The sequence below is a fragment of the Ixodes scapularis genome, unplaced genomic scaffold (assembly GCF_016920785.2).
Source record: "Ixodes scapularis isolate PalLabHiFi unplaced genomic scaffold, ASM1692078v2 PGA_scaffold12__126_contigs__length_90152505, whole genome shotgun sequence".
NCBI classification, from domain to species: Eukaryota; Metazoa; Arthropoda; class Arachnida; order Ixodida; family Ixodidae; genus Ixodes; species Ixodes scapularis.
In genome coordinates, this window is record NW_024609838.1 from 59,397,472 (window position 1) to 59,424,920 (window position 27,449).

The following is a 27,449-nucleotide window of genomic DNA, read 5'->3' on the forward strand; positions in this document are numbered from 1 at the left end:
GGGGATCGGTGCCGGCATCACGTGCGCAGTGCGCTGACGCCTTCTTCTACTTAATATCGCTGCTGTTGCTTTGACCGGTGAATCAATGCATCATCGTCAAACCACGGAACCCCGCAGATCGGAAGAAAGCCACCAGTTTTCATCAAAGCACCCAACATCAGTGGTTTTTCTGCAAGATGCCTGGCGTGTCTGGAGACGAAGCAATACATCGTATGACCACAGCCTAAAAAGGAGGAATCACTCACACCTCGGACGGGGTTCGGTGCCGTCATGACTTGCGCAGTACGCTCACGCCTTCTCCTACTTCAGATCGCTGCTGTTGCATGGGCCGATGAACCATTGTATCGTCGTCAAACCTCGGAACCGCGCGGATCGGAAGAAAGCAACCTGTTTTCATCGCAGCACCCAATATCAGCGGATTATCTGTGAGATGCCTCCCGTGTCTGGCGGCGAAGCGGTACATCGTATGACCACAGCCTACGGAAGGACCCTTCACTCACACTTCGGACGGGGTTCGGTGCCGGCATGACGTGCGCAGTACGCTTACGCCTTCGTCTACATCAGTTCGCTGCTGTTGCATGCGCCAGTGAACCAATGTATCATCGCCAAACCTCGGAACCGCACGGATCGGAAAAAAGCCACCAGTTTTCATCGCAGCACCCAAAATCAGTAGTTTTTCTGCAAGATGCCTGGTGTGTCTGGCGGCGAAGCGGTACATAGTTTGACCACAGCCTCCAAAAGGACGAATCACTGACACTTCGGACGGGGTTCGGTGCCGTCATGACTTGCGCAGTACGCTCACGCCTTCTCCTACTTCAGATCGCTGCTGTTGCATGGGCCGATGAACCATTGTATCGTCGTCAAGCCTCGGAACCGCACGGATCGAAAGAAAGCCACCAGTATTCATCGCAGCACCCAAAATCAGCGGTTTTTCTGCAAGGTGCCTGGCGGGTCTGGCGGCGAAGGGGTAACTCGTATTAACCACAACCTACAAAAGGACGCATCACACACACTTCGGACGGGGTTCGGTGCTGCCATGACTTGCGCAGTACGCTTACGCCTTCTTCTACTTCAGATCGCTGCTGTTGCATGGGCCGGTGAACCAATGTATCATCGTCAAACCTCGGAACTGCGCGGATCGGGGGAAAGCCACCAGTTTTCATCGTAGCACCCAACATCAGCGGTTTTTCTGCATGATGCCTGCCGTGTCTGGGAGCGAAGCGGTACATCGTATGACCGCAGCCTGCAAAAGGACGCATCACACACACTTCGGACGGGGTTCGGTGCTGGCATGACTTGCGCAGTACGCTTAGGCCTTCTTCTACTTCAGGTCGCTGTTGTTGCATGGGCCGGTGAACCAATGTATTATCGTGAAACCTCGGAACCGCGCGGATCGGGAGAAAGCCACCAGTTTTCATTGTAGCACCCAACCTCAGGGGTTTTTCTGCATGATGCCTGCCGCGTCTGGGAGCGAAGCGGTACATCGTATGACCGCAGCCTGCAAAAGGACGCATCACTCACACTTCGGACGGGGTTCGGTGCTGGCATGATGTGCGCAGTACGCTTACGCCTTCTTCTACTTCAGATCGCTGTTGTTGCATGGGTCGGTGAACCAATGTATTATCGTCAAACCTCGGAACCGCGCGGATCGGGAGAAAGCCACCAGTTTTCATCGTAGCACCCAACATCAGCGGTTTTTCTGCATGATGCCTGCCGTGTTTGGGAGCGAAGCGGTACATCGTATGACCGCAGCCTGCAAAAGGACGCATCACACACACTTCGGGCGGGGTTCGGTGCTGGCATGACGTGCGCAGTACGCTTACGCCTTCTTCTACTTCAGATCGCTGCTGTGGCATGGGCCGGTGAAGCAATGTATCATCGTCAAACCTCGGAACCGCGCGGATCGGGAGAAAGCCACCAGTTTTCACCGTAGCACCCAAAATCAGCGGTTCTTCTGCGAGATGCCTGCCGTGTCTGGGAGCGAAGCGGTACATCGTATGACCACAGCCTGCAAAAGGACGCACCACTCCCACTTCGGACGGGGTTCGGTGCTGGCATGACGTGCGCAGTACGCTTAGGCCTTCTTCCACTTCAGATCGCTGTTGTTGCATGGGCCGGTGAACCAATGTATCATCGTCATACCTCGGAACCGCGCGGATCGGGAGAAAGCCACCAGTTTTCACCGTAGCACCCAAAATCAGCGGTTCTTCTGCGAGATGCCTGCCGTGTCTGGGAGCGAAGCGGCACATCGTATGACCACAGCCTGCAAAAGGACGCATCACTCGCACTTCGGACGGGGTTCGGTGCTGGCATGACGTGCGCAGTACGCTTAGGCCTTCTTCCACTTAAGATCGCTGTTGTTGCATGGGCCGGTGAACCAATGTATTATCGTCAAACCTCGGAACTGCGCGGATCGGGAGAAAGCCACCAGTTTTCATCGTAGCACCCAACATCAGCGGTTTTTCTGCATGATGCCTGCCGTGTCTGGGAGCGAAGCGGTACATCGTATGACCGCAGCCTGCAAAAGGACGCATCACACACACTTCGGACGGGGTTCGGTGCTGGCATGACTTGCGCAGTACGCTTAGGCCTTCTTCTACTTCAGGTCGTTGTTGTTGCATGGGCCGGTGAACCAATGTATCATCATCAAGCCTCGGAACCGCGCGGATCGGGAGAAGGCCACCAGTTTTCATCGTAGCACCCAACATCAGCTGTTTTTCTGCATGATGCCTGCCGCGTCCGGGAGCGAGGCGGTACATCGTATGACCGCAGCCTGCAAAAGGACGCATCACTCACGCTTCGGACGGGGTTCGGTGCTGGCATGACTTGCGCAGTACGCTTAGGCCATCTTCTACTTCAGATCGGTGTCATTGCATGGGCCGGTGAACCAATGTATTATCGTCAAACCTCGGAACCGCGCGGATCGGGAGAAGGCCACCAGTTTTCATCGTAGCACCCAATATCAGCGGTTTTTCTGCATGATGCCTGCCGCGTCTGGGAGCCAAGCGGTACATCCTATGACCACAGCCTACAAAAGGACACATCACTTCCACTTCGGACGGGGATCGGTGCCGGCATCACGTGCGCAGTGCGCTTACGCCTTCTTCTACTTAATATCGCTGCTGTTGCTTTGACCGGTGAATCAATGCATCATCGTCAAACCACGGAACCCCGCAGATCGGAAGAAAGCCACCAGTTTTCATCAAAGCACCCAACATCAGTGGTTTTTCTGCAAGATGCCTGGCGTGTCTGGAGACGAAGCAATACATCGTATGACCACAGCCTAAAAAGGAGGAATCACTCACACCTCGGACGGGGTTCGGTGCCGTCATGACTTGCGCAGTACGCTCACGCCTTCTCCTACTTCAGATCGCTACTGTTGCATGGGCCGATGAACCAGTGTATCGTCGTCAAACCTCGGAACCGCGCGGATCGGAAGAAAGCAACCAGTTTTCATCGCAGCACCCAATATAAGCGGATTATCTGTGAGATGCCTCCCGTGTCTGGCGGCGAAGCGGTACATCGTATGACCACAGCCTACGGAAGGACCCTTCACTCACACTTCGGACGGGGTTCGGTGCCGGCATGACGTGCGCAGTACGCTTACGCCTTCGTCTACATCAGTTCGCTGCTGTTGCATGCGCCAGTGAACCAATGTATCATCGCCAAACCTCGGAACCGCACGGATCGGAAAGAAGTCACCAGTTTTCATCGCAGCACCCAAAATCAGTAGTTTTTCTGGAAGATGCCTGGTGTGTCTGGCGGCGAAGCGGTACATCGTTTGACCACAGCCTCCAAAAGGACGAATCACTGACACTTCGGACGGGGTTCGGTGCCGTCATGACTTGCGCAGTACGCTCACGCCTTCTCCTACTTCAGATCGCTGCTGTTGCATGGGCCGATGAACCATTGTATCGTCGTCAAGCCTCGGAACCGCACGGATCGAAAGAAAGCCACCAGTATTCATCGCAGCACCCAAAATCAGCGGTTTTTCTGCAAGGTGCCTGGCGGGTCTGGCGGCGAAGGGGTAACTCGTATTAACCACAACCTACAAAAGGATGCATCACACACACTTCGGACGGGGTTCGGTGCTGCCATGACTTGCGCAGTACGCTTACGCCTTCTTCTACTTCAGATCGCTGCTGTTGCATGGGCCGGTGAACCAATGTATCATCGTCAAACCTCGGAACTGCGCGGATCGGGAGAAAGCCACCAGTTTTCATCGTAGCACCCAACATCAGCGGTTTTTCTGCATGATGCCTGCCGTGTCTGGGAGCGAAGCGGTACATCGTATGACCGCAGCCTGCAAAAGGACGCATCACACACACTTCGGGCGGGGTTCGGTGCTGGCATGACGTGCGCAGTACGCTTACGCCTTTTTCTACTTCAGATCGCTGCTGTGGCATGGGCCGGTGAAGCAATGTATCATCGTCAAACCTCGGAACCGCGCGGATCGGGAGAAAGCCACCAGTTTTCACCGCAGCACCCAAAATCAGCGGTTCTTCTGCGAGATGCCTGCCGTGTCTGGGAGCGAAGCGGTACATCGTATGACCACAGCCTGCAAAAGGACGCATCACTCGCACTTCGGACGGGGTTCGGTGCTGGCATGACGTGCGCAGTACGCTTAGGCCTTCTTCCACTTAAGATCGCTGTTGTTGCATGGGCCGGTGAACCAATGTATTATCGTCAAACCTCGGAACTGCGCGGATCGGGAGAAAGCCACCAGTTTTCATCGTAGCACCCAACATCAGCGGTTTTTCTGCATGATGCCTGCCGTGTCTGGGAGCGAAGCGGTACATCGTATGACCGCAGCCTGCAAAAGGACGCATCACTCACGCTTCGGAAGGGGTTCGGTGCTGGCATGACTTGCGCAGTACGCTTAGGCCATCTTCTACTTCAGATCGGTGTCATTGCATGGGCCGGTGAACCAATGTATTATCGTCAAACCTCGGAACCGCGCGGATCGGGAGAAGGCCACCAGTTTTCATCGTAGCACCCAATATCAGCGGTTTTTCTGCATGATGCCTGCCGCGTCTGGGAGCGAAGCGGTACATCGTATGACCGCAGCCTGCAAAAGGACGCATCACACACACTTCGGACGGGGTTCGGTGCTGGCATGACTTGCGCAGTACGCTTAGGCCTTCTTCTACTTCAGGTCGCTGTTGTTGCATGGGCCGGTGAACCAATGTATTATCGTGAAACCTCGGAACCGCGCGGATCGGGAGAAAGCCACCAGTTTTCATTGTAGCACCCAACCTCAGGGGTTTTTCTGCATGATGCCTGCCGCGTCTGGGAGCGAAGCGGTACATCGTATGACCGCAGCCTGCAAAAGGACGCATCACTCACACTTCGGACGGGGTTCGGTGCTGGCATGATGTGCGCAGTACGCTTACGCCTTCTTCTACTTCAGATCGCTGTTGTTGCATGGGTCGGTGAACCAATGTATTATCGTCAAACCTCGGAACCGCGCGGATCGAGAGAAAGCCACCAGTTTTCATCGTAGCACCCAACATCAGCGGTTTTTCTGCGTGATGCCTGCCGTGTCTGGGAGCGAAGCGGTACATCGTATGACCGCAGCCTGCAAAAGGACGCATCACACACACTTCGGGCGGGGTTCGGTGCTGGCATGACGTGCGCAGTACGCTTACGCCTTCTTCTACTTCAGATCGCTGCTGTGGCATGGGCCGGTGAAGCAATGTATCATCGTCAAACCTCGGAACCGCGCGGATCGGGAGAAAGCCACCAGTTTTCACCGTAGCACCCAAAATCACTGGTTCTTCTGCGAGATGCCTGCCGTGTCTGGGAGCGAAGCGGTACATCGTATGACCACAGCCTGCAAAAGGACGCACCACTCCCACTTCGGACGGGGTTCGGTGCTGGCATGACGTGCGCAGTACGCTTAGGCCTTGTTCCACTTCAGATCGCTGTTGTTGCATGGGCCGGTGAACCAATGTATCATCGTCATACCTCGGAACCGCGCGGATCGGGAGAAAGCCACCAGTTTTCACCGTAGCACCCAAAATCAGCGGTTCTTCTGCGAGATGCCTGCCGTGTCTGGGAGCGAAGCGGTACATCGTATGACCACAGCCTGCAAAAGGACGCATCACTCGCACTTCGGACGGGGTTCGGTGCTGGCATGACGTGCGCAGTACGCTTAGGCCTTCTTCCACTTAAGATCGCTGTTGTTGCATGGGCCGGTGAACCAATGTATTATCGTCAAACCTCGGAACTGCGCGGATCGGGAGAAAGCCACCAGTTTTCGTCGTAGCACCCAACATCAGCGGTTTTTCTGCATGATGCCTGCCGTGTCTGGGAGCGAAGCGGTACATCGTATGACCGCAGCCTGCAAAAGGACGCATCACACACACTTCGGACGGGGTTCGGTGCTGGCATGACTTGCGCAGTACGCTTAGGCCTTCTTCTACTTCAGGTCGTTGTCGTTGCATGGGCCGGTGAACCAATGTATTATCGTCAAACCTCGGAACCGCGCGGATCGGGAGAAAGCCACCAGTTTTCATCGTAGCACCCAACATCAGCGGTTTTTCTGCATGATGCCAGCGGCGTCTGGGAGCGAAGCGGTACATCGTATAACCGCAGCCTGCAAAAGGACGCATCACTCACACTTCGGACGGGGTTCGGTGCTGGCATGACGTGAGCAGTACGCTTACGCCTTCTTCCAATTCAGATCGCTGTTGTTGCATGGGCCGGTGAACCAATGTATCATCGTCAAACCTCGGAACTGCGCGGATCGGGAGAAAGCTACCAGTTTTCACCGTAGCACCCAAAATCAGCGGTTCTTCTGCGAGATGCCTGCCGTGTCTGGGAGCAAAGCGGTACATCGTATGACCACAGCCTGCAAAAGGACGCATCACTCACACTTCGGACGGGGTTCGGTGCTGGCATGACGTGCGCAGTACGCTTAGGCCTTCTTCTACTTCAGATCGCTGTTGTTGCATGGGCCGGTGAACCTATGTATTATCGTCAAACCTCGGAACCGCGCAGATCGGGAGAAAGTCACCAGTTTTCATCGTAGCACCCAACATCAGCGGTTTTTCTGCATGATGCCTGCCGTGTCTGGGAGCGAAGCGGTACATCGTATGACCGCAGCCTGCAAAAGGACGCATCACTCACACTTCGGACGGGGTTCGGTGCTCGCATTACGTGCGCAGTACGCTTAGGCCTTCTTCTACTTCAGATCGCTGTTGTTGCATGGGCCGGTGAACCAATGTATTATCGTCAAACCTCGGAACCGCGCGGATCGGGAGAAAGCCACCAGTTTTCATCGTAGCACCCAACATCAGCGGTTTTTCTGCATGATGCCTGCCGTGTCTGGGAGCGAAGCGGTACATCGTATGACCGCAGCCTGCAAAAGGACGCATCACTCACACTTCGGACGGGGTTCGGTGCTGGCATGACGTGCGCAGTACGCTTAGGCCTTCTTTTACTTCAGATCGCTGTTGTTGCATGGGCCGGTGAACCAATGTATTATCGTCAAACCTCGGAACTGCGCGGATCGGGAGATAGCCACCAGTTTTCACCGTAGCACCCAAAATCAGCGGTTCTTCTGCGAGATGCCTGCCATGTCTGGGAGCGAAGCGGTACATCGTATGACCACAGCCTGCAAAAGGACGCATCACTCACACTTCGGACGGGGTTCGGTGCTGGCATGACGTGCGCAGTACGCTTACGCCTTCTTCTACTTCAGATCGCTGTTGTTGCATGGGCCGGTGAACCAATGTATTATCGTCAAATCTCGGAACCGCGCGGATCGGGAGAAAGCCACCAGTTTTCATCGTAGCACCCAACATCAGCGGTTTTTCTGTATGATGCCTGCCGTGTCTGGGAGCGAAGCGGTACATCGTATGACCACAGCCTGCAAAGGGACGCATCACTCACACTTCGGACGGGGTTTGGTGCTGGCATGACGTGCACAGTACGCTACGCCTTCTTCTGCTTCAGATCGCTGTTGTTGCATGGTCCGTTGAACCAATGTATTATCGTCAAACCTCGGAACCGCGTAGAGTGGGAGAAAGCCACCAGTTTTCATCGTAGCACCCAAAATCAGCGTTTTTTCTGCATGATGTCTGCCATGTCTGGGAGCGAAGCGGTTCATCATATGACCACAGCCTACAAAAGGACGCGTCACTCACACTTCGTACAGGGGTTCGGTGATGGCATGACGTGCGCAGTACGCTTACGCCTTCTTCTGCTTCAGATAGCTGTTGTTGCATGGGCCGGTGAACCAATGTATCATCGTCAAACCTCGGAACCGCGCGGATCGGGAGAAAGCTACCAATTTTCATCGTAGCACCCAACATCAGCGGTTTTTCTGCATGACCCAGGCAGCACACAGTATTGGGCCAACATTGGATTTGATGTGGCAAACAATGGCCCAACAATGGCCCAACTGAGCCATATGTTTCCCAATATTGGAAACACATTGGACAATAATGGACTATCAAAGCCAATGGTTTTCCCATTTTGGTGATACGTTGGCATAGGCTGTTCAACATTGGACTGTCAAAGTCAATAGCTTTCCAATATTGGATATATGCCGGCATAAGTTGTCCAATATTGGACTGTCAGAGCCACTGGCTTTCAGATATTGGCTATACGCCGGCATAAGCTGTCCAATATTGGACTGTCAAAGCCAATAGCGTTCCCATATTGGATATACACCGGCATAACCTGTACAATATTGGACTGTCAGAGCCAATGGTTTTCCGATATTGAATATACGTTGGCTTAAGCTGGTTAATATTAAACTGTCAAAGCCAAGAGTTTTCCAATATTGGTGATGTCTTGGTATAGGGTGGTCATTATTGTACTGCCATAGCCAATGGCTTATCGATATTTGTGTCGCCTATGATATAGACCCGCGACCCTCTTTTTGTATTGCAGAGGTAGGAAATTGGAAAAGAGTCATTCATGAGCTCGAACGGGCGAGAATTTTATTTAGCCAACAATTCATGGGGTGTACGTCGCCGGCGCTTTACTAACGTGATCACAAATACGTCCTTAGCTGGCTATACGACTATTGCAGTTTTTTTGCCAATGCTCTCCATTCGCATTGCCTCACCTCGGCGTTGACAAGTTATTTCCGTTTTTTTTTTAGATTTAAGTATTTTCGTCTTTCCCAATGTATTTTGTATGTATACGTAGCGTTAACGTCTTCTCTTTGTCCGTGCCCCTGCCATGTTTGTATTTCTTTCTGCGTGCTCTATTTTTTATATTTAATGTTTCTGTGCATATTTAATCATTGTCGACGCAGGTGTCAACAAACATAAAGCCGCCGCTTACGCCGCAACCGAAGTGACTCTCAGTTTTACGAGAGTATATCGCGCTATAAAGTCATATATTAAACACAAGTGAAGTTTCGAGAGGGTTGCTTCGACTGCCAGTGCACATGTCATCAGTGTAGGCAGAGCAACGACGTAGCAATCGCGACGCGAGAGCACACTGAACCTCGATCTGGCCGGCCGCGCTCGCTCTGCGGAAATGTGAGCGTGGGACCTCGAGCCTCGTTAGCTTACTGAAGCTGCTAGACGCTACTTTGTTGTCGCGAATCATTTGCCCTTCGAACAATCGCGAAGCCGTTGCGCTCGGAGTACCATACCCAGCATCTTTCAGAAACCGTTCGCGCAGCATCGCAACCTTCTGTCGGCGAGCGTCGGCGATTCATCCTGTGCTGCAATTCGGACGATGTGCCGTTCGGGGTGTCTTTTATGTGTAGCTCTTTCGTAAAAAAATTGCAGTTTAAAAACGCGAACCTAACAGTGTACAAACCGTTTTAAATGGATTGATAAAAATATATTTATGTATTTATAGATATATTTGTGTACATAGTGCGCAAAAAATAGTCGCGCTTAGTTCTTCATTCTAAATTATAACGTAGGTCATACGACGTAAAACATACTGTTTTCAAATCTGCCCCGTTAGAACCCCTTTTGGGCTGGAGAGCTTCTTTAGAAGTTCAAAAGCTGACCTTCAAAGAGCTGTCCTGTTAAATCGGTATTGACAGCAGGGTAGACGTTATGCGTGTTTAAGGCCAATCGTGTCTCCGGTTAGGGTCACGTGACTACAGTCTTGAAGCTGGTGATACGGCAGAGCACGGAACCTGCCTAAAGCCCAAGGTCACGCATAACATCTACTGCACTATCAACCTTTGGTAGAAGTGACAAATTTTCTCGCTGTGTTCATTGTTGAGATGCCCCTGAAGATTAGCCTTTGTAAGCGCACCCCACCCCCATTCGGGCCTGCTTGCTTTGTAATCCTTCTCTCTTTTTTTCTCTCTCCCTAAGCTGAAGGCGCGGTAGACGTTGCGTACTCGCCAAACCAATGAATCGTACACGTTTTATCGCTTCAATCCGCTCTCTGTGCGCGGGTAACAACAGACGCGTGATCACGTGGTTTGACGGGTGACGCATTAGCCGCTGACAAACTGAATGCCTGCGTCGCGAAGACCGGACCTAGTTTCGCGTGTGATGCGGCCTGCGGGGTGCGGGCCCGCTGTGGATTTCGCTTCTGTGGTAAATGGTATCTCGTTCGAAAAGTCCTACCCGTGTCGATTTCTTCAAAGAAGCCCAAGACATTCTTGTGAATCGTTTAGTGTTCGGTTCGGCAAATGGCAGCGTGTGCTACATCATGTTGAATCTTCACGGATCACTTCCTACTGGTTTTTGTGATTGAGCGGTTTTTCTGCAGTGCCCGTGTTGATATTTATGTCGGATTACATCTTTCAAGACCGGTATTTTCAAAGTAAGTGCGCTGCAACGTACTTGGTGATCATTTATCGTTTTTGTATGGGTAATATTCCGGATAACCTCTAGAATTGGTCAGGGCCTATCTCCTGGCAGCCGGGAGAATAATTTTCTCGCAATCTTACCGACAGTCGCCTGCCATTATCTGTCTGAAATAATGTCACAACTGCAGGTAGAATACCGATTTTTTATTCTTCCTGCGTTTCGCAAAAACACGTTTTGTGGCCACCTTTTCGTCGATATTTACGTTTCATCGACATGCTTTACGCGAATTGCGCTCTGTAGGGGCATTTCAACGCACGTGTATTCCTGAGGCGCAACGTTACCTCGACATGCGTTACGCGAATTGCACGCTGTAGGGGCATTTCAACGCACGTGTATTCCTGAGCCGCGTGCTCATCGAACCAGCCCACCCTTTCACGCCGCTTCATGCTAAGTCTAAAGCGGTTCCTTGCAAAAAAAAAAGAGGGGAAAAAACGTATTTTGAGTTTCTTTTTATGAAACATCGCGTGTTGACGAAACGATCTGTCTATGAAATGTCGTTCGATGAACTGATTGCACCGCCTATGAGGCGCGACTACTGGTAGTATTTTGGGGGAAAAATTCTTCAAGCTGCCGGGAGACTGGACACTGCCCAAGAATTAACCCGGCTGTTGTTTGCTTTGCAATATTCTTAGTTTTATCACAATTGAATAGTGCCTCTTCGCTATTACAAATTGCTGAGTTTGTGCTTGTCTACAGAATAAGCTGTGTGTAATAAACTTTTAGGAGATTTTAAAACAATCCCTGGTGTTTGTTTACCTTCCTTTTTGCAAACAACTTGGCGAATGCACTTGCAAAGAGCTGGGCGAGTGCAACGGTGGCCAAAAATCAGCTAGACGGCAACATTGCATCGGGTCGCGCTTCCAGTGTTGTCCAATATTACGCCGGTCATTGCCAATGTGGGACCACCTTGGCTGGAACCATGGTTTAGCAATGGCCCAACATTGGCACCAATGATGGGGCCGACATTGGCTGGAACGATGGCTGAACAGTGGCCCAACATTGGCACCAATCACTAGGCCAACGTTGGAAAGAGTAGCGCTTCCAATATTCTCCAATATTGAGGGCGGTCTTTGCCAATGTTAGGCCAATGTCGCACCGACATTGGTGTGCCGCCTGGGGATGTCTGCCATGTCTGGGAGCGAAGCGCTACATCCTATGACCACAACCCGCAAAAGGATGCATCACTCACACTTTGGACGGGGTTACGTGCCGGCATGACGTGCGCAGTACGCTTTCGCCTTCTTGTACTTCACATCGCTGCTGTTGCATGGGCCGGTGAACCAAAGTATCATCGTCCAACCTCGTATGCGCGCGGGTCGGAAGAAACCCACCAGTTTTGATCGCAGCACCCAACATCAGCGGTGTTTTTGCAAAATGCCAGGCGTGTCTGGCGGCGAAGCAATACATCGTATCACCAGAGCCTACAAACGGACGCATCACTCACACTTCGGACGGGGTTCGGTGCCGGCATGGCGTGCTCAGTACGCTTACGCCTTCTACTTCAGATTGCTGCTATTGCATGGGCCAGTGAACGAAGTTATCATCGTCAAACTTCGGAAGCGCGCGGATTGGGGGGAAAACTACCAGTTTTCATCACAGCACTCAACATCAGCGTTTTTTCTGCAAGATACCTGGAGTGTCTGGCGGCGAAGCGGTACATCGTTTGACCACAGCCTGCAAAAAGGCACCTCTCTCACACTTCAGACAGGGTTCGGTGCCGCCATCATTTGCGCAGTACGCTTAGGCCTTCCTCTAGTTTAGATCGCTCATGTTGCATGGGCCGGTGAACCAATGTATCGTCGTCAAACCTCGGAACCGCAGGGATCGAAAGAAGCCTCCAGTTTTCGTCGCAGAACCCAACATCAAGGTTTTTCTGCAAGATACCTGGCATGTCTGGCGGCGGAGCGGTACAGCGTATGACCACAGACTTCAAAACGACGCATCACTCACACTTCGGACGGTGTTCGGTGCCGGCATGACGTGCGCAGTACGCTTGTGCCTTCTACTTCAGATCGCTGCAGTTGCATGGACCGTTGAACCAAAGTATCATCGTCGAACCTCGGAACCACGAGGATCGGAAGAGAGCCACCAATATTCATCGCAGTACACAATATCAGCCGTTTTTCTGCAAGATTCCAGGCGTGTCTGGCGGTGAAGCGGTACATCGCATGACCACAGTCTACAAAATAACGCATCACTCACACTTCGGACGGTGTTCGGTTCCGGAATGACGTGCGCAGTACGCTTGCGCCTTCTACTTCAGATCGCTGCTGTTGCATGGACCGGTGAACCAAAGTATCATCGTCAAACCTTGGTACTGCGCGGATCGGAAGAAAGCCACCAATTTTCATCGCAACACCCAATATCAGCGGTATTTCTGCAAGATGCCTGCCGTGTCTGCAGTGAATCGGTACATTGCATGACCACAGCCTACAAAATAACGCATCACTCACACTTCGGACGCGGTTCGCTGCCGGCAGGACGTGCGCAGTACGCTTCGGCCTCCTACTTTAGATCGCTCCTGTTGCATGGGGCGGTGAACCAATGTATCATCGTCAAACCTCGGAACCGCGCGGATCGAAAGAAAGCCACCAGTTTTTGTCGCAGCACCCAACATCAGCGGTTTTTCTGCAAGATGCCTGGCGTGTCTGGCGGCTAAGTGGTACATCGTATGACCACAGCCTCCAAAAGGACCGATCGCTCACACTGCGGTCGAAGTTCGGTTCCGGCATGACGTGCGCAGTACGCTTACTCATTCTTCTACTTCTGATCGCTGCTTTTGCATGGGCCGGTGAACCAATGTATCATCGTCAATACTTGGAACCGCGCGGAACGAAAGAAAGCCACCAGTTTTCATCGCAGCACTCAACATCAGCGGTTTTTCTGCAAGATGCCTGGCGTGTCTGGCGGCGAAGCGGTACATCGTATTACCACAGCCTGCAAAAGGACCCATCCCTCCCACTTCGGACGAGGTTCGGTGCCGGCATGACGTGCGCAGTACGCTTACGCCTTCTACTTCAGACCGCTGCTCTTGCATGGGCCGGCGAACCAATGTATCATCGTCAAACCTCGGAGCCGTGCGGATCGGAAGAAAGGTACCAGTTTTCATCGCAGCACCCAAAATCAGCTGTTTTTCTGGAAGATGCCTAGCCTGTCTGGCGGCGAAGCGGTACATCGTATGACCACATCCTGCGAAAGGACACATCACTCACACTTCGGACGAGGTTCGGTGTCGGCATGACGTGCGCAGTACGCTTAGGCCTTCTTCTACTTTAGATCGCTCATGTTGCATGGGCCGGTGAACCAATCTATCACTGTCAATTATCGGAAACAAGCGGATCGAAAGAAAGCCACCAGTTTTCATCGCAGCACCCAACATCAGCGTTTCTTCTGCAAGATTCCTGGCGTGTCTGGTGGCGAAGCTGTACATCGTATGACCACAGCCTACAAAATGACCCATGGCTCACACTTCGGCCGGGGTTCGGTTCCGGCATGACGTGCGCAGTACGCTTACTCCTTCTTCTACTTCAGATCGCTGCTGTTACGTGGGCCGGTGAACCAACGTATCATCGTCAAACCTCGGAACCGCGCGGATCGAAAGAAAGCCGCCAGTTTTCATTGCAGCATTGAACATCAGCGGTTTTACTGCACGATGTCCGGCGTGTCTTGCGGTGAAGGAATACATCGTATGACCACAGCCTACGAAAGGACGCGTCACCCACACTTCGGACGGAGTTCGGTTCCGGCATGACGTGCGGAGTAGGCTTACGAATTCTTCGACTTTAGATCGCTGCTGTTGCATGGACCTATGAATCAATGTATCATCGTCAAACCTAGGAACCGCGCCGATCGGAAGAAAGCCACCTGTTTTTTATCGCAGCACCCAACATCAGCGGTTTTTCTGCAAAATTCCAGGCGTGCCTGGCTTCGAAGCGGTACATCGTTAGGCCACTGCCTACAAAAAACGCATCACTCACACTTCGGAGGGAGTTAGGGTCCGGCATGACTTACACAGTACGCTTACGCCTTCTTCTACTTCACATCACTGCTGTTGCACAGGCCGGTGAACTAATATATCATTGTCAAACCTCGTATCCGCGCGGAACGGAAGAAAGCCACCAGTTTTCATCGCAGCACCGAACATCAGCGGTTTTTCCTCGCGTAGCGAATAGGGATTCGACGTGGGTAAACCACAAGGCCGGATCAGCGGGCCAAAAGGGTGGAAGTATGAGGGAGACAACTCCAATTAGTGGTGTAGGCTCACCGTTACCTTGCATGGTTACGTTGTTCGATGTCTCCGGTCGAGTGGGTCAATCACGTACGGGTCACCATTGTGAAGTCGTGAGACGCCTTGTTTGAAACAGCGGCTTTATAACATCCGTAGGAATAGAATGGCTCGAGTCCCGGGAGCACAACACGCGCCCCCGATTTCGTGCCTGAGTAGTCCTCTTCTTCTTCACTCTAGCGGGCCGCTACAGAAGTAAGGGAAAAGCATCGTCATCGTTCGGCATATCCGAAAACTAAAAAGGAGGATCCAAACAATAAGGACAAATTAACTTATGCCAAACTTATAATAAACGGTAACTGCTCACTTGGAATTCTATAAAAGAGGACGTTGTCGGTTGGAAGCATACTTGACGCCCAAATGCTACTAGGAATATTGATTGCAGAATTTGTACAGTGATGGTATTGAATTGCAGAAGTGTGAAGTAAAATGCGGAAGATTTGTCGGGATTGATTCGCTGTGGAAGCTGATATAGTTTTTGGAACAGGGTCTGGTGTTATATTGTTCTATATCAGATCATGAGTTATTTCCTAGCTTGTTCAACGCCTATAGAAAAGATAGGTCATCACAGAGTGGAGGGGTCTTTATACTGGTGCACAGTTTCTTGAGAAGCAATGAACTAGATGTGCCAGGTAGTAGTGTTTTGTCGCTTTTAGTGTAGTGTTGATTTGCCTGATGATAACCATTTCACGGTGGGAATGTTTTACAGACCCCTTAGCACTGATACTACTACTATTCAGGTGCTTCACAACCTAGTATCTAGAATTTCCAATAATTGCGTCGTGATTGATGGCGGTTTTGATTTGCCAGATATTGCATAAAGCGATCAAGACTGTACATGTAGAACCATGAGTCGGCTGAACTTGATCTTAAGTGGATGGTGGACTACTTAGCTCTTACGCATTATGTTCCTTAACCTAAACAAAACTCAAATATTATTCGCCTGTTTTTTTTTGTATTTACCCAAATGATGTTAAAAAAAATGTCACACCTGGTAGTTATCATAGTCCTGTTGTTTTGACGCTTGGCTTTCGGGTTTCCCGCAAAAACTTTAGTACAAGTAGAAATGTGTTGTTTTACGAAAAGGGAAAATTATGAAGGGTTGAGTTCCGAGCTACATAATCACTTAATCTAGTTTGAATGTCTTGTAGATTAAATCAGTGTGCATGATGCATGGGTTTTATTTAAATATAATTCTCAGTTTAACAAAAAAGTATGTTCAAAGATCGAAGCTAAAAAAAAAAGAGAGAAAGCCTAGATCACTGGTAGCCCGCTCCTCCTGATAAAGAAGCGCAAGCGAGTGTACCCGCGGTTTAAGAAGACCAGCTAGCACACAAGGTAGATAAGTTAAAATAACTCCCGTTGAAATAAAAGATTCCAGCAAGGCAAGCTATAGAAAGTTAAATCAACGGCTGGAGGACGGGAGAAAAGCTACTAACAAACAGCTCGAAAATTGTGAGGCGCTGCGGCAATAATCAGCTGGGTATAGAATATGTTGTGGTTAATAACGAAACAATCGCAGTGATCAGAAAAAAGCGGAAGCCTTCAATAAACATTTTCATTCATTTGTTTTACCTACTGATAATGTAACCTATGATAGATGCTCAAATTCGTTCAGAGTAATGCCACAAATGCGAACTTTCCGTTGGAGGTGTGTTGCGACTTCTAAAAATCTTGATGAAACTGAAGCATTAGGCCAAGATGGTATCACACCGAGAATGTTAAAACATTGTGCACACAATTGCCACATTCCTTTTGTAATATATAATTAATAGTTGAATGATCCTTCTTTACTAGAAGACTGTGAAGTTGAACACTTACTGACTATGCACAAGGGCCCAAAAGGGAAATTAAAAATTACAGCCCAATATCAATAACGTCCATATGTTGTAAATTACTGGAGCATTTTTTTTACTCTAACACTATAAATCATCTTAAATTTAATTACTTTCTTGAGTCACAACACTGCTTTTGAAACGGATATTCATGCCCCACACAATTGACCGAGCTATATCACGATTTGGTTACGAATGTTGACGGAGGCGCAAAGATTGACTGTGTTCTTAGATAATATTAAAATCCTTTGAGACAGCATCACACACACTCTTATTACACAAATTAGAGCTCCTAAACCTAGAGACTGCCATACATGAGTGGATAAAAGCATATATATAATTACGTTGTCAATGCTTTATTTTGATTAGTGAAACCTCTAATTTTATTCAGGTTATATCTGGCGTTCCGCAAGAACCTGTTTTGGGACTGTTGTTATTTTTGATATTTGTTAATGATAGTAAAGATGGTCTGAATTCAAAAGTACGATTGCTTGAAGATGATTATGTCTGTTCATACACGTATAACAGACGATAAGAATCTCCCACGGTTGTATGCTGACCTGAATCCAAAAGAGATTTGGTGCAAAACGTGAAACAGGAAGCTCAATGTTTAAAAAAAAATGTGTCCATGTCAGTTTTACCCACACAACCAAGAAGGAAAATGACATTTGTATGACTTGAATAGGGAAGTTGTTTTCAAGAACTAAGCCGGTAAATATCTAGGTGTCACACTATCAGCTGACTGCACTTAGAACGATCACATTGATGGTGTTGTAAGAGGGCCGGCCGAGCGATCAGATTCTTGACCCGAAATATTAAAGGTCCAATAAAACTATTAGGATCTCGCCTACTTTAACTGTGTTCGAGCAGTTTTGGACCACGCCTGCACTGTCTGGGTCCCTCCGCGGCAAAACGATGTTGTTACACTAGAGCGAATTCAAAATTGTGCAGCTCGATTCGTCGTGACGCGGTACGAATGTTATGAGAGTATCACCACCATGAATAAAGAGTTAGGATTGTACCCATTGGCCCAACGACGAAAGAATTTGCGCCTGAAGCTTTTATACGGTATCTATGATAAAACAGACATTAAGTGTTCATCCTATCTATTACCTCAAGATTACATATTCAAAAGAAATGATAACATATATAAAATACGCGAACTATCACCAATATGTAATTTGGCAAAAAAAGGTTTTTTTTTTTTGTAAAATTCATTAGGTATTGGAATGGGAATGCCTTGTCTTGTAAAATGGTTTTTGCCGCAAATGCTCGACCGTCTTTATCGTGTTTATTTGCACCCTGTGAGAATGCCTGATGGCGCTGCAGGACAACAATGAATACGGATCAAAAAATCCAGGTTAGGCGATCTGAACAAACAATTTCTCGAGGGAGCGCCAGCGCACTTGCACGAAACTGTGATAACTCTATAAGCAGCTAAGGACGCTTTTGCGATCGCGGGCGTATAGCACTCAAATTAAACGATTAATTAAGCAGGCTAAATAAACTTTGATGTTGGCATTTACATAACCTTAAATTAAAGATTTCTATATTAATAGATGGTTTTACAATATCGAATGTGACGCGCTCGCTCGTCTCGAGGAAGCGCATGAATGACTCTCTTCTTTTCTACCGTTATATTGGTAATAAGAAGGTCAAAGGTCTATTGTGAAGGCGACCTAAAATCAGTGTCATACACGTTCCTCAATAAAGAAGAGCGAATGCTCGTTCTTCGTTCCTTCTTATTTTGAAACACGTTCCCGTTACAAGTTTCATCTGGTACAGTTAAAAAAACGGAATGTATCGGGACATGCACGTTACATTTCTATTTTTCTAATTACCATATTTATTCAAATTAAAGTTATATATATATATATATATATATATATATATATATATATATATATATATATATATATATATATATATAAAACTGAGAAGAAAACACCCTTAGTGAAAAACAGCAACAACGGACGATTTAATCTTCGACGTTTCGCCGGAGTCCGGCCTTCGTCAGGAAGAACTTTTACAGATGAACGCGGGTGGTATTTATACAATGCTACGGTCGAGTCCAAATTTCGGAGGGTGACGGTTGAAGCTTTCGAGAGAGGGAAGCGTAGGGCAGTTCTTATCCGGGTGCAGAAGCTTGACGGTCGGTGCCAAGTTTCAAAGTCGGCGGGATGACGGTTGTAGCTTCTTGAGAGGGGGCGCAGGGTGACCTTGTGTCCGGGCCGGCAGCGGTGACCTATATAGACGATAGCGTACAATAGACGAAAGTTACACGCGCAACCTAAAATGCTGTCTCAAAAAAAAAAAAGGCGGCACGGTCACTTGTGTGCATGCAAGCATGCATGAGTCAAACCTGGAAGGGAACAATGTTAAACCTAGAAGTAAAAAGAAATACAATAGATATCCGAACCTAGAAATAAAAGAAAAGTTGATGGTCCAGTTCCGGCCCCAAACACAGTACCACTGTTAACAGCAAAATCTAAAAAAAGAAGTGTTTTTTGATTGCTGTTGCTATTCGTCTGTTAGCGTTTTAATCGATGCCAGAGTACCGGGGCTTTCATTTATTCCGTGTTTAATAGTGTTAAATCGGTAAATTAGGTAGGATTCACGCTGTTCACGTTCGCGATTTGATTTAGATCCAGATTCTTGGAGCGTCACTAACAATTTATCGAACGAATGTTTTGGGAGAGCGAGATGTTTGGATAAAGGCAGTGCCGGAAGATTTATGGCGTGAGATTTGTGATTATTAAAGCGCAGTCTAAATGCCGTTCTAGTCTGTTATATATATATATATATATATATATATATAACATCTTGGGGCTAAGTAGGCTGTAGGCGTATTTTTATAAAAGTACAAGCCACCGAGGATCAAACAAACTTGGAAGGTGTAATTCAACATGTATAAGTTATACAGAAACGCGACGTTTCGATGGGGGTCACTTCTTCCTCAAGCGGCACCCTTCGAAACGTCGCGGTTTCTGTATAACTTATACATGTTGAATTAAACCTTCCAGGTTTGATTGACCCTCGGTGGCTGCTACTTTTATATATATATATATATATATATATATATTAATGTAGAATAAGAAAGAACCCATGGCGAAAACAGCAAAAACGGACGATTTATTCTTCGACATTTCGGGCGGAGTCCGGCCTTCGTCAGGAAGATCGTCGAAGACTTAATCCTCCGTGGTTCCTGTTTTAACCAAGGGTTCTTTTCTTCTTCTGTACCCGCGCCTTCGGCCCCCCGCCACCATGACGTCGTATACCATATATATATATATATATATATATATATATATATATATATATATAAAACTGAGAAGAAAAAATCTCTTAGTGAAAAACAGCAACAGCGGACGATTTAATCGTCGACGTTTCGGCCGGAGTCCGGCCTTCGACAGGAAGAAGCAACATATATATATATATATATATATATATATATAGGGTGTTTCGGAGGATGCAGGCCAAATCGCTTCTGCAAAAACTAGTCATCGGAAGGAACAAAAGCTTGTGGCGTTTTGGTTCTGAACCAGGGGCCCATTTAGGAAAATAATTAAAGTCCAGGATAATTAAGTTGTTTATTATTTTTGCGAAATTAACTTTTTTAATACTTTGTTTGGAGGCATGCTTTAAATGAGAAAATCGCTCAGCATTACCGAAAAACACCAAATCAACAAATATCAGAATGATGGAAGGCACGCGAAGCTTTTTACGGATTTCTGAAAAACCGCACAAATTCGACGAGTTTCGGTTTGCTATAGGAGCGCATCTCGGCACCGGCGGCACCGCGCCCCGTGGTGAGATAGTGCAACCAGACTCTGTTGCGTCGCGCGATGACAGCGGAGCAGAAGTTGGTTGCACTATCTCTCCACGGGGCGCGGTGCCGCCGGGGCCGAGTTGCGCTCCGATAGCAAACCGAAACCTAAAAACCCTTCGAATTTGTGCGGTTTTTCAGAAAGCCGTAAAATGCTTCGCGTGCCTTTTATCGTTCTACAGTTTGTTGATTTAGTGTTTCTCGATGTTGCTCAGCAACTTTCTAATTTAAACCATGGCCTGTAACGCAATATTAAAAGGCTAATTTCGCCAAAAATAATTAGAAACTTAATTATCCAGGACTTTAATAATTTTCCTAAATGGGCCCCTAACCCAGGACCAAAACGCCACAAGCCTTTTTTCGTTGCGAACGCTAGTTCTCGCAGGAGCGATTCGGCCTGAGTTCTCTGAAACACACTATATATATATATATAAGTCTATATATATATATATTGTGAGGACTGGTAGGCAGATAAAGAATGTAAAAAGGTTTCATCAAAAGACAACTGGGTTAGATGGCGGCATAACGCGCCGAGGCGACCAAGAACAACTGCACGCGCCAGTTCTTGAGCGCAAGGGCACGACGATTGCCAGACCGAATTGCGGGTTTTACCGTCTGCCACACATCCCACCCCTCTTTTAACCAATCCTGGTTCTCTTGAACTGTTCATTCCTCATAGTCATCGATCCATCTAGGCTGCTGGATGTGGCCCCGCAGACTACTAGAAGTTGACGGTGGCTCTTCTTCGCAAGACGTATTTTCTGCTAGGCCCTGCTTTCCGGCCACGTTGAAATCCTTGAGCGCGGTAGAACTGTAGACTCGCGGGTTATTCCTAAAGGGCGGTACCCTCGTGAAAGTCTTATTATTGTTGCTAGCGTTACTGAACGTGGAGCTCGCGGAACGTTCTGGCTTCACGGTCGTTGTCATCCGAGGCGGCTTCTTCGGCTTGGCTCCCCACAAGTCTGACTCGGGAACCTCCTTAGACCTGTGGATCGGCATGCCAGTCGGCTTGGCCTTTGTCTGCGTGGTTTCTCGCTTGGGCTGCAGAAGCGGCAGGCAGTCGTCCGGGAAAGCGTCAATTTTCCCGATGGCAGGAATGTGGGCTTGGACCACTGCACACTGGATCAGTGAGGCCTCAAGCGAATTAGGGTCTTGAAAGCACGACATGGAAGAGATATTGGACGTGGAGTTACCTGACTGACGGTTACGTGAAGTCCTTGCTTCAGTACCCTTGGCAGAGAGATGCCCCTTCTGTCGGCAGTGTTAGCACACGGCGTCCCTCAAGTCTTGCCGGGACGGTAGGCGGGGGCTCCATGTCTGGAAGTGATCGTAAGGTAGCGAGCATCCTGTTCATCTGGTGGGAGAGATGAAATGCGTGACGGCGATGCGGGCATGTGGTCAGCTCTGTCTGAAATGCTTGCTGCGAGTGAACTCTGCGTAGATGCCAGATACGGCTTGGCAACTGGAGGCTTGGAGTTCGAGTTCTTTGCGTGGCTCGGTCGAAGAATGAGGTGGCTTAATGTCCGGTCAAGTTCTGTGACAACGTCCATGTACGTAGCGACTGTTGGAGGGCGTTGCGCTGCAATGGATGTCGCCAAGTGTCCGTCCTGAACCCCTTGAATAGCATACCAAATACATTGGACGTCGGTCAGATCGACCGGGCACTTGGAGATGAGCTTTAATTTTGCTAGAGAGTAGTCCACCAGGCTCTCTCCCCGTAACTGTGCTCGAGAGGTAACCTTGTGCTGCCACTGCCAGAGGGATAACCTGTCGTCAAACCGCGCTTTGAACGCGATCTTGAAACTATCCCATGTTGATCACTGACGTCCAGTGACGACTTTCCAGTCGGCTGCCGGGCCACGAAGCTTGCCGAGGGCGACTGCGAGCAGCGTCGAAGGTTCCCAGGACGCCAGTCTTTGTGTTCGTTTCAATTCCTCAATGCAGTGTCGGGCCGAGATGCCTCCGTCACCGCTAAAAGTCGGCAGCGACGCGGACAAATCTGGGAGAGTCGTTACTTGAACGTGGGCAATTGGGCGTTGAGACACGTTGAGCAATTGTTGCAGCAAGCTTGTCATCAGCTGCGTACTTTGCGCTGGGTCAAGAGTCCGAAAAGGCAGTGACTCTTGCGAGCAATGGGCGGAAGTCGGAGGGTCGGGAAGGAGCAATGCCGGTGGCGTTGGCGGTCTGTTTTGGGCGATGCCAGCGAGGAGGCGGTGGATGATGTCCTCCTGGGTTCGGGTAAGTTCGAGGTTCCGACGAAGTAACTCATTTCGGAGAAAAACCACCGTAAGTCCGGCGAGGTCGTCGGCCGTAGCTTCGACCGAATTTATAAGTGGCATGGCGGTTGGCGGGCACTAGGCGGGCTTGCGTTTGCGGGCGGGTGAAGTACGAAGGGCAGGCAGGGCGGGTTACGCACTTCACACTGTAAATTCAGGCAAGACGAGCAGGCGGTGCGGTCGGGCGAGCGGCGGTCGGTGTCCCTGGCATTGTTGGCTGTCGACTGCGCCAAATGTGAGGACTGGTAGGCAGATAAAGAATGTAAAAATGTTTAATTAAGAGAAAACTGGGTTAGATGGCGGCATAACCCGCCGAGGCGACCAAGAACAACTGCACGCGCCAGTTCTTGAGCGCGTGGGCACGATGATTGCCAGACCGAATTGCGGGTTTTGCCGTCTGGCTCACAATATATATATATATATAGGGTTTGTTTTTTTGATGCACTAAATTTTCAACAAAAAAAAAGGAGCGTGAGATAGAGTAATTTAGGCCCTGGGGAAGTGTTTGTGGCCATGGCGGCCTCTAGAAAAAAGGTGAAATTAGGTAATTAGTGAGCTAATTAACTAAAATGTTTCAATTAAATTTTTTTTTTTATTTTTTCACTTGAGAGCATTTAATGTATTTAGAGGATTGAAGGTCGGCCATAGTATGGTCTAGCAGTGTCGTCAAATATGAATAAAAAAACCTAGTAGGCGCGACTGGGTCGAGAAATGTCAATTTGGTAAATGGCGTCAAACCGAAACGGAACAGTAAAGAATGCCGGTAAAGTTATCGCTCCGCCCTTCCGGGCACGCGATTCGTCATTATCGTGGCCGGCTCGCCTAAGCAAGTGGAACCGGCCGGGATAATGACGAATCGCATGACCGGAAGGGCGGAGCGATAACTTTACCGGCATTCTTTACTGTTCCGTTTCGGTTTGACGCCATTTACCAAAGTGACATTTCTCGAACCCGTAGCGCCATCTAGGAATTTTTTTATCCAAATTTGATGATACGGTTAGACCATACCGTGGCCGATCTTCAATCCTGTAAATGCAGCAGGTGCCCTCAAGTGAAAAATTAAAAAGTTAGTTAAAATATTTTAGTTAATTAGCAAACTAATTACTTAATTTCAGCCTCTTTTTAGAGGCCGCCATGGCCACGAACACTTCCCCAGGGCTCAAATTACTCTATCTCATGTTCCCTTTTTTTTTAATTTGGTGCAGCTAAAAAGAAACATTGGATATATATATATAATGACATCTTCGGGCTAAGTAGGCTGTAGGCGTATTTTATAAAAGTAGAAGCCACCGAGGGTCAAACAAATTTGGAAGGTTTAATTCAACATGTATAAGTCATACAAAAACCGCGACGTTTCGAAGGAGGACCCGTCTTCCTCAAGCGGGACTTGAAAGTCCCGCTTGAGGGACTTTAAAAAAAAAATGAAGAGCTGCGTCACGGCACTTTTAGTTATGCCATTAGCATACCCGACCTGGCGCCTACTATAAATCAAGTATTTTGTTCAACTAGAAGACTAATTAACGGAGATATCTTAATTAACTTTTTTAATTATAGTTTTTAGAGGGCCTATTGCATTTACGAAATCGAAGCCAGACCTTAATATGCTCCAACCCCACAGCGAAGTGTAGGCACAAACAATTTCTGCGCACGTTTCTGGCTAAATTATTTCATTCCCGCAGGCTTTTTCAAACCGAAACTGACCAGAACAAAAGCGTCAATGACGTCGATATCTTCGCCCTCGCTTGGCGTCGCAGCAGTGACGTCACCTGTGATGGAGGCCCTGCCGTCAGCGCTTTGCAATACGTTGCTCTCTCCTTAGTGTTTTGCTTACCGCGGCAGGTGTCATTTAGGCGTCTGCGGTCCGCGTCAAATGTGCTGTGTTATATCCCTCTCTCGACCTGCGGGCGACGCGAAGCTTTCGTTTGTACCATAAATGCTTTTGCATGCATTACTAACGGCCGGCACCGTTACACAAGCTTCCTGCGTTTAATTTGAGAAAAAATATTTCTTCAATGCTGGAGACTTCCGCTACCTATTATTTGCCACCGCTGCTTTATTTCTTAGTTCTTGCTTTTTGATGTATCAAACTAGACAGGTTTTCCTTAAAGACCAAAATAATCATGCTTGTGTAATATCCCTCGGTGGCCCACTGGCAGTTAAACTATTGCAGCGTGTAACAAAATAATCTTTCTTTGTTCTATGTTTTATGGGCTGTTAATAAATGAGGAAGGAGCCTTGCACAGGCGTCCTGGCAGACGTTACAGTAGTCATGTGCTTTGCGCGGCACAGTGTGAACACGGCATCGGCGCCTTTTCAAGTGTAGCTCAAACAGGGCACTGTTGAGAACTAAGTTTGACTGCCTCACTTAGAACCCCTAGTAATACTGAAAGAATGAACAGAGGGACGGACAGAACAACGCATCTTTCGTGCTTTCGTGCCTCTGGCCGTCCAGCTCTCTTTTTATTCTACTGTCCGTCCCTCTGCCTAATATTTCAGTATTATTTAGTTTAGTACTGACGTCTAGCTTACGCTGACGTCTAGCTTAGAGCACCAAATTTGCATTTTTCCCAGCACCACTATTTTCTTCGTAAACCTTTTAGTTCGTCGAGAAAAGCAGGCAAAAATATGCCTTAGCGCATTTTGGTACTTAAAAAGAAAAAGAAAGCTTGGCAGCCAATATAATTTGGGCATGTGATAAGCCACCCAGCGTATGCTGCCGCCTGGCCACTTTATGAAGTTCGAAACAGGTTGCGTTCAAAGCAAGTGCTCGAATTAGAGTCCATCGACAGAAAAGCACATCATCAGTCAGCTCCGCATGGAACACAACACGCGCTCGAGCTTTTCAGGCTGAACTGCGGCAAAGGCGGCGACGATTCTTTGTTTCAGGTTGTCCACGCTGGGGGGTTCCTTGGCGTAGGCTTCATTCTTAACATAACCCCACCCCCCCTCTGCCCCCCCCCCCCCCCCCCCCCCAAAAAAAAAAAAAAAAAAAAATATCTAACGGGCTCAGACCTGGTGATTGTGCCGGTCACGGTACTGGACCACCGTGTCGAATCCACTGCTCTGGAAAAGTTTGGTGTAAAAATCGAACAGCACGCGATGAAGAATGCGCTGGAGCGCCGTCCTATTGAAGCACGCTGAGAGGCAGGCCAGCAATAAACTCTTCCATGACTCTCTCAAGTATTCTCTCCGTGTATAGTTTTCCGTTCAGTGTGCCGTCAAATAAATATGGGCCAATGATTTTATCATTAAATATTCCACACCATACGTTAATAGACCATCGCACATGATATCACTGTTGCCGAATCGTGGGAAATTTCCCATATCGTGGGAAAAAGTATGACAGCTAGGGAAAAAGGGAAACCAGAATTTAAACATGTGTAAAACGTGGGAAATATTTTTATTACAAAACTAAACCAAAGATTCGTAATTTTCTTATCTACATCAAACAAGGGAAAGGAAGTGGCACTAGCCACTCAAGCAGTTTGCTGCTTTGAAGAGCCAACCAAATTCATCACGACTTGCATCATGTGCGTGCTGCAAGCCTGCCGGTAGAGTACTGCCGGTTTTGCGAGCTTTCCTCACCACTAGCTACGCACACTAGTCCTCTGTCAGTGCGATAGATCATAAATTGCACAGTGCATGGGGTCCCTTTCACATCACGAAAACGAGCAGGCGATTTTAGTTTAGTGTAGTTAATGGCCCGCTTGCCCTCATTCAGTTCCCCTGGTTCATTCAACCAATGTATAGTGCGGAAAAGAAGGGGAGGGGAGACCAGTTTGCTGAATGTCAACTACATTTCGTAATATAAGCGGTGCAAAGTTCAACAAAACAAAAACATACGGGAGGTGTTGGTGTATTTAAATATACTTGGCGTCATGCGTATCTTAAGAATGACTTCTCTCACTAAAATGGTGTTGTGGAAGAAAAAGAGAATTTTCGCCGCTCGACGAGGGAAAAACCGATGTGTCAGTGCGGCAACACTGCTTAATGTTTGTGCTGACGGAGCCAACGAGGATTTACGCTTGCCCAGCATTTGGGCATTGTGGACGTTCACCGTTGAATTACTGCAGAATTGAGCTTCATCACTCCAAATATTTTTTTTTTCAAGAATCCAGGATCCCGGTCCATTTTAATGAAGGCCCAATAGCAAAAGTCAAGTCGCCGTTCGAAGTCACTGCATGTAGCTCTTGGTGCAGGCTACCATGAAAAGGATGCATGCGATGCTTCATAAGCACTTTCCACACTGTAGGGATCGTTGTCCCAGAAGACCTCGCAATTTCGCGCAGGCTTGCTTCAGGCTTAGCTGTTACGTACGCGAGAACGTCAGTCTCGAATTCGCGGCTAAGGACATAATATTTTCTGTCTTCACCCACTCACCACCTTGCAACTTGATGCAAACTTGTTGAAAACGGGTATGGA